This window comes from Aquarana catesbeiana, linkage group LG05 (assembly GCF_042186555.1).
Source record: "Aquarana catesbeiana isolate 2022-GZ linkage group LG05, ASM4218655v1, whole genome shotgun sequence".
NCBI lineage: Eukaryota > Metazoa > Chordata > Amphibia > Anura > Ranidae > Aquarana > Aquarana catesbeiana.
The window spans coordinates 296,723,169-296,739,589 of record NC_133328.1 but is presented as its reverse complement, the minus strand read 5'-3'; positions in this window follow the sequence as shown (position 1 = coordinate 296,739,589).

Genomic DNA, 16,421 nt, shown 5'->3' with positions numbered 1-16,421 from the left:
AATAATAAAAAGCACAAAAAATTGTGATTAATTTTAAATTTGCATCAGCAATGCTATTGTTTGTGGATTATAAAGACACCTGTGTGAGTTTGGGGTAAAGATTGTCGTGAGATGAAGAGTAACAAGTGAAAGTGACAGAGAAAAATATATTTTATCAAAACATCAAAACATTCCACATTGTAACATTCTTAAAATCAAAATATTTTAAGTAGAAGCAACAATGTTGCAAAGGAATATTTATTTCACAGAAAGATACATTTCATCTCAACATTAAGAGCCCTTGCACACTGGGGCAGTTTGCAGGCGCTATTGCGCTAATAATAGCGCCTGCAAACCGCCCCGAAAGTGCCGCTGCTTTCATTCTAGTGTGAAAGCCCCGAGGGCTTGCACACTGGAGCGATGCGCTGGCAGGACGGTAAAAAAAGTCCTGCCAGCAGCATCTTCGGAGCGGTGAAGGAGCGGTGTGTGTATACCGCTCCTTTACCGCTCCTGCCCATTGAAATCAATGGGACGGCGCGGCTATACCGCCGGCAAAGCGCCTCTGCAGAGGCGCTTTGCGGTGGTATTTAACCCTTTCTCGGCCGCTAGCGGGGGGTAAAACCGCCCCGCTAGCGGCCGCATACCGACGGTAAAACGCCGCTAATAATAGCGGCGTTTTACCGCTGACGCCGCCCCCCGCCCCAGTGTGCAAGGGCTCTAAAAGGTTTTTTTGTGAAAGTTAGAATTGTTCCATTAGAATCAGTGACTGAAACTTCATTTGGACTAAATTAGAGCAGATTTTAACTTCCAAAAAATGTTCTCTAATTAGCTCTCATTTTGGTATTTACTATAGCTCCAGGTAAAAAAGAGAGATAGAGATAAAATGAGAGTTATTTTCAGGTCTGAGCATGCTCAGTTGTGTTGACACCTAGTTGTCCAAAACGGGGAATTTTTCACTTTTCAGACTTTTAAAGATATTTCAGTGTAGAAATCACTTTTTCACACAGTTTAAAAGCAGATAATCTTTAAATAATATACCGCATATTTCAGTACCATTTAGACAATTATATCATATTCTAAAGATTATTTCCATGTGCAATTCTCTAGGTTTTAGCAGAGTAAGGGTTTGGGCACTATTTAGATTCAGGGAGCTATAGTAAATTCGATTTTGGGAGAATTTTCTCACCAGCGCTATAGTGAATACCGTTTTTGCCGCGAATTAGCGCTAATTCGCAGCAATTTGCGCAAATTAGCGCCATAGCGCTATGGTAAATGTCCCCCAGTGTCTCCACGCATTTTAGGGACTACCACAACAAGGACCCTACATGTATGGTCTTTTATGGTATAGACAAAATCAAAGGACACTGGAGAGGAGAGAATAAGAAAATCAAAATCTCCCAAACGAAACCAAATGGATCTTCCAATTAGACACCCTTCAACCCAGGGGAATGAATATAGATATAGACCTCAATTGTTTTGTAACTAATTTTTAAATATAATATTAATGTGATATAGGCTTCCTTTTTTCTTATATATTATTTGAGGCTTCATACACCTTTTTGGCACATGCCCCCTTCCAGTACAAAGTCTCTACAAATATTTTACATACATGCAAATTTACACTATATTTATACATTTCACATGCAGTTATGCATGTATGGAAAAACATGTACACTGAGAGGCATATTTTAATCTTATTTTTTTAATTTTTATTTTAATTTTCCAACAAAATGTTCCCTTATTAATAATATAATGTTTTTAATAATATAATTTTTTAACAATATTGTATTTTTAATAATATCATATTTTTCATGTATTTTATTTACTCATGCTGTGATGTACTATATATTTATTTATTTAATTGATGTCGGGATACTTGGATTAGAACATAGCATTTGTACATGTGTTTCAACATTACCTGCATTAATGACACTATTTATAGTACTAGTGATCCCATACGAAAATTTGCATAATGAATCAAGTATGTGGTTTACTCATTCCACTGTATATGGGGATTACGATCTTCTGCCTAGCCAAATACACCCATTGAGCTCATGATTAGGGGGAATTATTCCAATACGGACTTCGGTCGGCATTAGCACACCCAAAATGGCCGCCAGGACGGAGATCTTCCGTCTTCTGGGAAGTAAGTCTATGATAGACTTCGGTCTGCATTATTACACCAAAAATGGCCGCCAGAGCGAACATTCCCCGCCTGCAGTCATTCAGGTTAGGGGGACGGGACAACATATCCACATTGAGTAGTTATTATCACTCAGTTATTTTTATATTCTTATATAAATTGACATGCTATTTAGTCCGTCAATATAGGAATCCTGGGTCTGAACTCTTTGCACTATAAAGGATGGTCATTTTACACATAGGCTTTAACATAGTGGACTTCGGTCCGCATATCACACCCAAAATGGCCGACGGGACTTCTCTCTGCAATATCACTCAAAAAATGGTGGCCGCAATTATCAATGAAGCATGTAAACCACCAAGTACTATAAATAGGGACTGTAGCAAGCACTATGCACGCTCCAGATGACGTCAGAGTGACGAAACGCGTAGGACGGAGTCAGCATACATCCTTGCATCACTTCCTGTCACAAACATTGGTGTCAGCAACAAATGCCTTTTTAATTCTACCGTATGTGAGTACCTTTCCATGCGTTTGTTAGTAAAACAGTTTGATACAGTATTACACTATTTGGGCTCCTTCTCCCTCTTCCATGACGTACAATATATAATGGAATCTCCTCATAGCCAGTTCTAAGGACGGTCTTCTTCTTGTATTGCTACACAGTGGCATATACTGTGGATGCTTTTAACCCCAGGAGGGGGAGAAGAATCTGGTGAGTGCAGAAGCAATAGGAACACGAACTAAGATATGCACGGTGTGTTCACTCACTGAAAAATCCATCAGACTAGAAAGAGGATTTTCTTCACGGGCACAAGAGCACTTTATAATTCATAATTAATTTATTTTTAGTAATTTGGGGTTTTTTTGATGGCTTTTATCAGTTTATTTGAAATGGACAATATGGAAATGCAGACATAGAAAATCTGCTTGTTGTAGGTTTAATAACACTAATAGCACTTTAGAAAGCATATTAATTATATTGCACCTTAAATTGTTTCAGTATGCACAATAATTTATTTAGTGTTTTAGTGTTTTAGTTTTTTTTCAGATATAAACATATTAATTACAATTACACCTTAGTGTGTTTCAGCATGCACAACAGTTTTTATAGTACTTTATTTTTTAACGGTTATTATATATATTGATTTTCCACACAAGGATCACACACTTTGGTTGATTTTAGTTTCAACGCAAGACCGCACTGTATAAGTAATTTTTGGTTTAGCTTATTTTGCATTATACACTTATAATTTACAGGGTTAATATCTTCTTAGTCTTCAGGATTTTTCCAAAGGAAGCAGCTTAAGTATTTTTACACCACTATGTGTTAGCAGTAGAACAGCGCCATATCTACTTTGGTTTCCTAACATTGACATTGCTCCACTTAGTGGTAGTAATTAGTAGAGGCAGCAGTTCTATTAACCCCCTCTAACTCTCTATTCAGTACTCAGTCCTTAGCGTGGAGATTTCCCTTTTTTCTTACAGCCCATCCCAGATCCGTGTAAAAAGCCATCGGGGACGAGGCTTGTCACCCTGACACAGCCCAACCCCGATCGCAGTAAAGAGCCAATGTAATTGGCTCTTTACCACGTGACCGGCTGTGTCCAATCACAGCCGGTCACAGAATGTCAACAAACCACCGTAACAAGATGTTACCAGGTTCTCCTCCTCACACGCGGATCATGTGTGAGAAGGAGATTGCGGTAACATCTCGTTACCGCTTAGTGTACACCAACCACACTGATTACCCCCCTAATAAAGAGGACCTGTCACCAGCCATCAAAGTACCTGTCATCACCCATCAAAGTACCTGTCACCAGCCATCAAAGTACCTGTCATCACCCATCAAAGTACCTGTCACCAGCCATCAAAGTACCTGTCATCACCCATGTGTGTACCCAATTACCTTTCACAGTCCATCTGAGTACCTGAGTATCTGTCACAGCCCATCTGTGTACCCGAGTACCTGAGTACCTGTCACAGCCCATCTGTGTACCCGAGTACCTGAGTACCTGTCACAGTCCATCTGAGGACTCGAGTACTTGTCGCAGCCCATCTGAGTACCCGAGTACCTGGGGAGTTGAGTACCTGTCACAGTCCACCTGAGTACCCAAGTACCTGAGTACCTGTCACAGCCCATTTGTTTACCCAAGTACCTAAGTACCTGTCACAGTTCATCTGAGTACCCGAGTACCTGAGTACCTGTCACAGTCCATCTAAATACCTGAGTACCTGAGTACCTGTCACAGCCCATCTGAGTACCTGAGTACCTGTTAGAGCTCATCTGAGTACTTGTCACAGTTCATCTAAGTACCTGAGTACTGGAGTACCTGTCACAGTTCATCTGAGTACCCAAGTACCTGAGTACTTGTCACAGTCCATCTGAGAACCTGAGTACCTGTCACAGTTCATCTGAGTACCCAAGTATCCGTGTACCTGTCACAGTCCATCTGAGTACCTGAGTACCTGTCACAGTTCATCTGAGTACCCAAGTACCCGAGTACCTGAGTACCTGTCACAGTCCATCTGAGTACCTGAGTACCTGTCACAGTTCATCTGAGTACCCGAGTACCTGAGCACCTGTCACAGTCCATCTGAGTACCCGAGTACCTGGGTACCTGTCACAGTTCATCTGAATACCCGGGTACCTGTTATAGTTCATCTGAGTACATGAGTACCTGAGGACCTTGCACAGCCCATCTGGGTATCTGTCACAGTTCACCTGAGTACCTGTCACAGTCCATCTGAGTACCTGTCACAGACCATCTGAGTACCTGAGTACCTGTCACAGCCCATCTGAGTACCCGAGTACCAGTCACCAGCCCATCAGAGTACCCAAGTACCTATCTGTAGCCCATCAGAGTACCCTAGTACCAGTCACCAGGTCATCAGAGCACCGAGTACCTGTCACCAGGCCATCAGAGTACCCGAGTACCTGTCACCAGGCCATCAGAGTACCCAAGTACCTGTCACCAGGCCATCAGAGTACCCGAGTACCTGTCACAAGCCCATCAGAGTAACCGAGTACCTGTCACCAGCCCATCAGAGTAACCGAGTACTTGTCTCCAGTCCATCAGAGTACCCGAGTACCTATCTGCAGCCCATCAGAGTATCAGAGTACCTATCTGCAGCCCATGCCTCATGGAATAAACGTTGGGGTGTTTGCTTTTCAAAATGGGGTCATTTTGTGGGTAATTCCACTGTCCTGGTGCTCCAGGACCTTCAAAAGTGTGATAGGTAGGAATGAAATGAGATGTGTAATTTATGCTACTAGAACGCCTGAAGGTACTACTTCAATGTTGGGCCTCTGTATGTGGCCAAGCTGTGTAATAGTCTCACACATGTGGTATCACCATACTCAGGAGGAGTAGCAGAATGTGTTTTGGGGTGTAATTTTTGCTATATACATGATATGTGTTAGAAACATCTTATAAATTGACAACTTTGTGTAAAAAAAAAGATTTTCATTTTCTTTCCACGTTTTCTGAAGACTTGTGTAAAAAAAAAAAATAACCGTTCAAAAGACTCATAATGCTTCATAGAATATATGTTGGGGTGTTTGTTTACCAAAATGGGGTCATTTTGTGGGTAATTCCATTGTCCTGTTACTCCAGGTCGTTAGGAAATTAGAGGTGTAATTTATGCTCCTAGAACGCCTGACGGTGCTCCCTGCATGTTGGGCCTCTGTATGTGGCCAGGCTGTGTAAAAGTCTCACACATGTGGTATGGCCATACTCAGGAGGAATAGCAGAATGTGTTTTGGGGTGTCATTTTTGCTATATACATGCTTTGAGTTAGAAATATCTTATAAACTCACCACTTTGTGTAAAAAAAAATACAATTTAAGTTTCTTTCCACGTTTTCTGAAGACTTGTGGAAAAAAATGAGCCGTTCAAAAGACTCATTATGCCTCATAGAATAGACATTGGGGTAGTTGCTTTCCAAAATGGGGTCATTTTGTGGGTAATTCTACTGTCCTGGTGCTCCAGGGCCTTCACAAATGTAATAGGTCGTTAGGACATTAGAGATGTAATTTATGCTCCTAGAACCCCTGATGGTGCTCCTTACATGTTGGACCTCTCTGTGTGGCCAGGCTGTATAAAAGTCCCACACATGTGGTATTGCCATACTTGGGAGGAGTAGCAGAATGTATTTTGGGGTGTAATTGGAAGCATGCATATGCTGTGTGTGAGAAATAACTTGTTATTGTGACAATTTTGTGGAAAAAAAAAATTCTTAATTTTCCCAAGAATTGTGGGGAAAAATTACAACTTCAAAAAACTCACCATGCCTCTTACTAAATACCTTTGACTGTCTACTTTTCAAAAAGGGGTAATTTGGGGGGTATTTGTACTTTCCTGACATTTCAGAGCCTCAAGAAATGAGATAGGCCGTCAGTGCATCAGGTGTGATCAGATGTGATCAATTTTCAATGATTTGCACCATAGCTTGTAGACCAGTGGTTCTCAACTCCAGTCCTCGGGACCCACCAACAGGCCAGATTTTAAGTATTACCTTGGGGAGTTGCAGACTAGAATACTGCAATCACTGAGCAGCAAGTGATATCACCTGTGATGTATTTCAGCTATCTTGCAAACCTGGCCTGTTGGGGGGCCCTGAGGACTGGAGTTGAGAACCACTGTTGTAGACTCTATAACTTTCATAGAGACTAAATAATATGCACTAATTTGGGTTATTTTTACCAAAGAGATGTAGCAGTATAAATTTTGGCCCAAATTTATGAACAAAAATGACTTATTTGCAAATTGTTATCATAGAAACTAAAAAAAGTGGTGTTTTTTTCAAAATTTTCGCTCTTTTTTTACTTATGTCGGTGTTTTTTTCAAAATTTTCGCTCTTTTTTTACTTATGTCGCAAAAAAATAAAAAACCCAGTGGTGATTACCACCAAAAGAAAGCTCTATTTGTATGAAAAAAATGATAAAAATTGTGTTTGAGTACAGTGTTGCATGACTGAGTAATTGGCATTCAAAATGTGAGAGCGCTGAAAGCTAAAAATTGGTCTAGGAAGGAAGGGTGTATAAATGCCCTGTATTGAAGTGGTTAAATTCGATTGCGCAGAAGAGTTTTATCCTTATTGTGGGGGTCACCAGTAGGGTATTTGTACATTGAAACCATATCCCCTCTCAAGTGTCTCTTCTCCAGAGAGAATAGGTTCAGTGCTTGCAGTCTTTCCCTGTAGCTGAGATCCTTCAGTCCCTTTATTAGTTTTGTTGCCCTTCTCTAGACTCTTTCCAGCTCCATCACATCCTTCCTGAGGACTGGTGCCCAGAACTGGACAGCATACCCCAGGTGCAGCCAGACTAGACCCTTGTAGAGTGGGAGAATTATCTTTTTATATCTGGAGTGCATCCCCTTTTAATGCATGCCTAGATTCCCCAGTGGTTCTCCCCCTAGTGAATAGAATGCATTCATATTTTTGGCACCTAAATTAATTATTTTACATTTTTCAACATTAACCCTTTCGCCGCCAGGTCCGTACGTTGTACGGACCTAACGGCGGGGGTATCACACACAATCCGGTGGCTACAGCCACCAGGATTCTGTGAAACTGACAGGCAGACTCCTGCCTTTTAGGTGAGAGCATTCATGCAGCCCCCCCCCCACCATGTTTACTGGTCTCCGCTTGCCCATCGGCGGGCCCGGGTTCTCCATGGCAGGTGCCGGTGGGTAGAGGGGAAGGAGAAGAGTGGACACACGTAGCGCTCTCCTCCCCTTCTTCTTGTGACCCGGGAAGGGACGTCTCTGACGTCTCTTCTGGGTCAAGCTCTCGGTGTCTCCGGCTAGCTTTGCCGAGAAAGGATGATTTGCAATGCGATCTGCATTGCAAAACATTCAGTGGAGTACAGGGGAGACCCTGCATATCTCAAGAAAGAGAACCTGTCACCTTAAAATCATCACATAGGAGACTGTTTGTCCCCTATGTGATGAAAGAAAACGGTAAGTAAAAAAAAAATGATTTTTTTTTTTTGCAAAAAAATTAAGTTACACCCAAACACAAAATCCCCCCACCCCCACATATACAGACGCATGATCGTAAACGCATGCGTCGGGGGGGGCCTACACGTGAAAACGTTGATTGCGATACACATACTACATATCGCTCCGTACGCTGAAGTAAGAGCAATAATTCTAACACCAGAACTCCTCCCTAACATTAAACTGATACCTATAGGGGGCTTTTGAAGCATCGCCAGGGGTGTAACTAGAAATCACAGGGCCCCATAGCAAAATGTTGTATGGCCCCCCCCTTGCAAACAGCCCCCCCCCTGCAAACAGCACCCCTCCCACACAAGAATAACTAATGCCATTAAACAACAGATTACCACCCTCATGTGGCACAGTACCCAGGCAACAGCTTATATTAATTTCGAACAACAAAACAAAAATTTAAATAACCATATCATAAATAAAATGCAAAATTCAAAGCAGTGTACTTTATGCTGCTATTCATGGGCACAGTGAGGCTACTATTCATGGGCACAATGAGGCTGCTATTCATGGGCACAGTGAGGCTGCTATTCATGGGTACAGTGAGGCTGCTATTCAAGGGCACAGTAAGGCTGCATTTGACTGGTGGGGGGGGGGGTAACATGCAGGAAGACAGTGAGATCACCAACACTGCAGCACACCAGTGTGAGCCCACATCATAGTACACATGACCAGGTACTGCACAGGCTGCTGAAAGAAACCTCCTTATCGGCAGAGAGGGAGGGGGGAGAGGAATTTGGGAGCGAGCAGGAAGGGAGAGAGAGGGGAGAGGCTGGTCACAGCTAACTCACTTGGAAGGAAGGACCCAGCAGGAGGCTCAGTCATCAGCTTCCAGAGCATCCCATACAGAACACCGTCTGCTCTCAGTTTAAATGTTCCCGCCCACACAACCTATTCACAGGCGCAGCACACGGGCTGCTCAGAGTGTGGGCAGGCACAGTGAGAGACGGGGCTGGAGGAGGCAGAGCGGATCCACCCTCTTCCATTCGGCTTTGCTATGAATTGATACAGAGTGTCAGCTCAGAAGCAGGGAACAGCACTGAGACAGGACAGATGTCCGCTCACAGCACAAATGTTCCTGCATGCTTCTGGGCTGTTATCCAGCCCTGTAAGCCTCCCTCTGGATTCGCCCGAGCAGTATCACTCGGCCAACTGTGGAACTGCACATGCGCAGTTTGCAGCTTGCAGGACATCAGTCTTTTTACGGTTAATCAGCCCAGCCCGCCCCTGCTCATCCTCACTGGGCCCCTCTAGAGCTGCGGGCCCCATAGCGCCTGCGTGGGTCGCTATGGTGGTAGTTCCGCCCCTGAGCATTGCCTATAGAAAATATAGGGTACTGACATTTGTCGCCATTTCACGGGCGCACATAAATTTAAGGTTTGGCATGTTGGTTATCTATTTTCTCGGTGCAACCTCGTCTTTTATATTTTACCAAGAATTTGAGTAATTTATTGTGTTTGCCCTAAAATTCATGTTAGTGTGTTTTTTCTGAAAGTTTGCATTTCCTAGTCCTTTGTAGTAATAATGTGTGACATAAAAATTGAAACTACCACTATTGCCCTGCTTAGCTTAGCTTCGCCCGCAAATACTGAGATGGAGCTGTTTATCCCATCCTCCAGATCATTTATGAATACATTAAATTGGATTGGTCCCAGGACAGAACCCTGGGGGACCCTGCTTTCTACACTAGACCATTCCGAGTACTCCCCATTTATCACCACCCTCTGGACTCGCCCCGTAGCCAGTTTTCACTCCATGTATTCACCCGTTGGTCCATGTCGACAGACCTTAGTTTGTACAGTAAATGTTTCTGGGGAACTGTATCGAATGCTTTTGCAAATCCAGATACACCACATCTACAGGCCTTCCTTTATCGAGATGCCAGCTCACCTCCTCATAGAAGGTTAATAGGTTGGTTTGGCAAGAATAATTCTTCATGAATCCATGCTGATGCGAATAGTACAGTTTTTCTTACTAAAATATCATATATAGTCCCTTATCATCCCCTCCAAGAGCTTGCAAACTATTGATGTTAGGCTAAATGGTCTATAGTTTTTTTTTTTTTTTTGAAGGTGTTTATTTTCATTTTTAACCATCAAAAGAAGGACAACACAAAATGAAATGTACAGACAGTTGGTACATATATACATAGTGCAATCAGCATCACAGTTCGGATAATGAATAAATGACCGATTATGATGTCTGGAGAAACATTTATACCCAGGAAAAAATAAAACGAAACCATACACACACATTCACTCTCACAGCACACACGACCCCATTACCGCAGTATATTTCCAGTAACTCACAGGCAATCGAGTTGGTCTATAGTTCCCAGGGATATATTTGGGCCATTTTTTTAAATATTGGTGCTACATTGGCTTTTCTCCAATCAGCTGTTACCATTCTAGTCAATAGACTGTTCATAAAAATTAGGAACAAGTTCCTTAAGGACCCTCGGGTGTAAGCCATCTGGTCCCGGTGACTTATTAATGTAAAGGTTCTCACGTCTATTTCTAATTCTATCCTCTGTTAACCATGAGGGTGCTTCCTGTGTCGTGTCATGAGGATAAACATTGCAGTCTTGGTTACTGAATCCCCCCATTTCCCTTGTAAAGACTGAGGAGAAGAACAAATTCAAAACTTTTGCCATCTCTCCATCTTTTGTAACCAGATTGCCTTCATCATTCTTTATGGGGCCAATATGTTCTCACCCCCATTTCTTACTATTTATATACTTAAAGAATTTCTTATTTTTTTTTTTACTCTCCTCCACTATGTGCCTTTCGTTTTCTATCTTAGCCGCCCTGATTACAACCTTACATTTCTTATTACATTCTTTGTAAATTTGGAATGCTGATGATGACCCCTCAGTCTTGTATTGTTTAAAGGTCTTCTCCTTTGCTTTTATATGCATTTTTTCATTGGAGTTAAGCCACCAAGGACTTTTATTAGCTCTTTTAAATGTATTTCCCATTGGGATGCACTGACCTTTATTCAATATGCTCTTAAAGCACTGCCATTTTTCCTCCATGTTCTTTGTTACTAGGATTTTATCCCATTTAATATAGCAAGGAGAGCAGTTTACGAAAGTTGGCTCTTTTGAAATTCAGTGTCTTTGTATTACCCTTGTGTTTCCTATTTGTGTGATTTGTGCTGAAACGAATTGACCTGTGATCGCTGTTTCCTAAGTAGCCCCCTATTTCCACATCTGCGATCAGGTCTGTATTGTTAGTAATCAGTAGGTCTAGTAACGCATTGTTTCTTGTTGGTGCATTTACCATCTCACCCATGAAATTGCCCTGCAAGACATTTAGTAAATGGCGATGTTGCGTGATATTGGGCAAACCAGTCAGGGACCAGCATTGCTGGAGCAGAGTGACGCCCCTAGCTGCCAGGGGAAAAACTCCTCCAGTGAGGGCGGGGGGTAAAGCCAAGGGAAAGGATAGACAGATTCTGGTGGTAGGAGACTCAATTATTAGAAGGACAAAGAGGGTAATCTGTCACAAAGACCTGATGCGCAGAACTGTGTGTTGTCTACGGGCGCTTGCTTTCAGCACATCACAGATCTGGAGGACAGATTACTGGAAGGGGCCTGGGAAGACCCAGCTGTCATGGTGCACATTGGCACCAATGACAAAGTCAGAGGAAGATGGAGTGTCCTAAAAACTGATTTTAAGGACTTAGGAGCTAAATTGAGGAATAGGTAGTATTCTCAAAAATATTACCGGTACCTTGAACCACACCAGAAAGGCAACGGAAGATTAGGGAAGTAAACAAGTGGCTGAGGAGCTGGTGTAAAAAGGAGGGGTTTGGGTTCCTGGAGAACTGGGCCAACTTCTCAGTCGGTTACCGGCTCTTTAGCAGGGATGGACTGCAGCGAAATGAGGGGGCAGTTCGGCTGGTAGAGAAGATGGCCCAAAAGTTAGAGGGGCTTTTAAACTAGGCGATGGGGGTCCAGACATAGAGATAGCCAGCGTGGAACAAATTTCAGAGGGTAGTAGTTGTAGCATTAGTAGTAGGTTGACTAAAGCACCTAAACCCGGGGTAAGTAAATTAACAAGTCCTAATTGCAGCCTCAGAACAACAAGGAGTACATGACTGGACAAAACTACGAGGCTTGTTCACTATCACTAATGCCAGAAGTCTGGCTGACAAGATTGGAGAAATAGAGCTGCTGTTGTATGAGGAGGATTTTGATTTTGTGGGAATTTCAGAGACTTAGTTTAACAGCTCCCATGATTGGCTGGCAACCATTCATTGGTATTCCCTATAGGAGATAGGGAGGATAAAAAAGGGGAAAGGTTACGCCTGTATATCAAGAATGATGTACAAATGAATGTGAGAAAGGACATCACTAGTGGAGCAAGGGAGGAGGTAGAATCCCTACGGGTAGAGCTTCAAAGGGAGGAAACAAAGGGGAAAGTAAAACTGGGAGTATGCTATAGGCCCCCTAATGCCAGATCCTTGAAATACATTTTTGTCAAAGTATAATTGCATGTATAGAATAGTAAAAGGAAATCCTTATCAATAGGTTTGGCATATCTACCTCTTGAGGATAGGGTATATTTATGATGAGCAGACTTTTTTAATTATGGTATAAATCCATAAAGAGAAGTTTGTAGCCACATAGCATAATATAAGAGAAGGCTACTGATCAAGTCATACTCTTGCCTTGGAATATAAAATTCAGTTCACAATATATGTGGCTCCCTGTTGGTACATGAGTCCCAGGCCTGACTTCTTCTATCACTATAACAGTGATATTACTATATATCACTATAACAGAAGCCCCCACGCCTGTTGTGGACCAGACTGTTCCCTGGGCACCACACCTCCAGGAATTGATACATGCATCATGAGGACCCTATCCTAAAGAAGCATATGCGCAAAATGCTGTTTTTCGTATATGTGCAATTATACTTTGACAACAATTGGTAACAATTACAGGACACTGTAAAGTATACCTTTGTAAAAATTAGGTTTTTAATTGGGCTTACTTGGCCAGTGTAGGATGTACAGTATATGCTTTAAAAATTGTTATTTTTTTCGAATAGATTTGTTGTATATGATCCCAGTGTTGCATATAAAGTCCCATTTTTCCTTGACATGAGTGAAGCTCAGGATGGCAGCAACTGGAATGTTCTTGTGTTAAACCTCCTATTATATAAATCTAGTTATTAGAATTAATTATGAAGAGTATGAAGAGTAAGTGGCGTTAAATGTTTTGGCTATCCATGTTTCCTTAACAACATGTATTTTGATTGGGTGGGGCTGTGCAGACTGCGGATGGTGGGGGGCTCTGCAGACTGAGGTTGGGGGGCAACTGTGAAGCCTGAGGATGGGGGGAACAACTGTGAAGCCTGAGAATGGGGGTTGAACTGTAAAGCATAAGGATGGGGGGACTGCGCAGAAGAGCTAGAGGGGGACTGTGCAGACTGAGAATTGGGGGGCTGTGCAGATTGAGGATGGGGGGATGTGCAGACTGAGGATGGGTGGGCTGTGAAGCCTGAGAATGGGGGGAATGTAAACCCTGAGGATGAGGGGGCTTTATCACTCATGCACTGAATTGTACATTACAGACTTCTCACCAAAGTATTAATTGTCTTAAAGCATAACTCCAGTTTTGTTGAGAAAAAACATTCCCCTCTAGGGATCTATGTACATTGCAAGGATTTTAACTAACTTTGTTTCAGATTCCTACCTTTTTTTTCCCTGTGCCAATGTGCTAAGTGAGTCAAATGGGAGTGGTTTCATAATCATCAACCAGCTGCTGCAGAATCAGGGCTCTGGTGAGGAAAGTTGCTGGATCTGCATCCCTTTAGACCTTATTTCCTATTTGGAGTATCTTACCAAAAATGACATTTTTGTTGCAGGGGATGCCAAAAATCTGACTTGTATCTTAGTGCAGACTTCTGGGAAAATCAGTGAACCAATTACACAAGCAGGAAATTATGTTTCTGGGGGGGCGTTCTGTGTACAGAACACCTCCAGGTAGCCATATTGCATTGCACTTTACAGAAAAATCACAGAGCTGCAGATTAAAAAGGAATGGTTAATTGAATTAACCACTTCAGCCCCGGAAGGATTTACCCCCTTCCTGACCAGAGTGTTTTTTGTGATTCGGCACTGCGTCGCTTTAATTGACAATTGCGCGGTCATGCGACGTGGCTCCGAAACAAAATTGACGTCCTTTTTCCCACAAATAGAGCTTTCTTTTGGTGGTATTTGATCATCTCTGCGATTTTTATTTTTTTGCGCCATAAACAAAATAAGAGCGTCAATTTTGAAAAAAACGCATTATTTTTTACATTTTGCTAAAATAATTATCCCCAAAAAATATATATAAAAAAAAAATTTTTTTCCTCAGTTTAGGCCGATACATATTCTTCTACATATTTTTGGTAAAAAAAAATCGCAATAAGCGTTTATTGATTTGTTTGCGCAAAAGTTACAGCGTTTACAATATAGGGGTTAGTTTTATGGCATTTTTATGAATAATTCTTTTTTTTACTAGTAATGGCGGCGTTCAGCGATTTTTATTGTGACTGCGATGTTATGGCGGACTTGTCGGACATTTTTTAAACATTTTTGGGACCATTGTCATTTATACAGCAATCAGTGCTATAAAAATGCATTGATTCCTGTATAAATGACACTGGCAGTGAAGGGGTTAGCCACTAGGGGGCGGGGAGGGGTTAAGTGTGTCCTAGGGGAGTGATTTCTAACTGTCAGGGGGATGGGCTGGTGTGTGACGTCTCTGATCTCTGCTCCGATGACAGGGAGCAGAGATCGAGTGACACTTGTCACTAGGCAGAACGGGGAGATGCTGTTTACAACGGCATCTCCCCGTTCGTCCTCTCCATGAGGCGATCGCGGGTATGCCCGCGGCGATCGAGTCCGCGGGACCCGCGACCCGACTCATGGAGATCGTGGCAGGCACACGCGCACACGGCGGCAAATTCAAAGTAACGTACGGGTACGTTACTTTGCGCAGCCATGCCATTCTGCCGACGTAAAAGTACAGGAGCCGGTCAGGAACCGGTTAATAACATTCAATTACAATATGACTTGTGTCGCAATTGTGTATGCTACCCTTTAACAGTTGCTGGTTGCTAAGCAGTCCCTGAATATTTTAATGAAGGTGTTCTTTAACCACTTCAGCCCCAGAAGGATTTACCCACTTCCTGATTAGGCTATTTTTTGCGATACGGCACTGCGTTGTTTTACCTGAAATTTTCGCGGTCATGCGACACTGTACCCAAACAAAATTGATGTCCTTTTTTCCCACAAATAGAGCTTTCTTTTGGTGGTATTTATTTTTTGCACTATAAACAAAAAAAAGAGCGACAATTTTGAAAAAAAAAACTATATTTTTTACTTTTTGCTTACTTATAATAAATATCCAATAAAAAAAAATTCTAAATCAGTTTAGGCCAATATGTATTCTTCTACATATTTTGAGTAAAAAAAATCACAATAAGCATATATTTATTGGTTTGCGCAAAAGTTATAGAATCTACAAAATAGGGGATATATTTATGGCATTTTTTTTTTTTACTAGTACTGGTGGTGATCGCCGATTTTTAGCGAGACTGCAAGATTGTGGTGGACAGGTCGGACACTTTTGACACTTTTTTGGGACCACTGACATTTATACAGCGATCAGAGCTAAAAAATAGCCACTGATTACTGTATAAATGTCGCTGGCAGGGAAGGGGTTAACACTGGGGGCGATCAAGGGGTTAAGTGTGTTCTAGGGAGGTGTTTCTAACTGTGTGGGGAGTGGACTGACAGGGAGTAGAGAGAGATCACTGTTCCTGATCACTAGGAACAGCAGATCTCTCTCTACTTCCCTGACAGAAAGGGGATCTGTCTGTTTACATTGAAAGATCCCTGTTCTCGCTCTCTGAGGAGCAATCGTGGGTCGCCGGTGGCCTTTTGCGGCTGCCGACCACACGCATCGGCTCCGGCGTCACAACGCGTGCACGCCCCTATAGCTCTTAAAGCGCCCGCCATACAGCTATGACGATTTGCGCAGGGGAGCCAACCTGTCACCGCATAACAATGGCGGCTGGTCGGCAAGTAGTTAAGCTAGTCTCAGATAAAATATTAGCTCTCTATTTTCACTGTATGCAAAATCATATGTAATGGAAGAGTTTTATTTATTTTTTTAATGCTTATGCTGATGTTTATACATATTTGTGAGACTATTGCTTGTGGCACAGCAATGTAAGCAAATTTTATGGGTACAAGAAGGCTTTTGGTTTAGTTAACCACGCCCC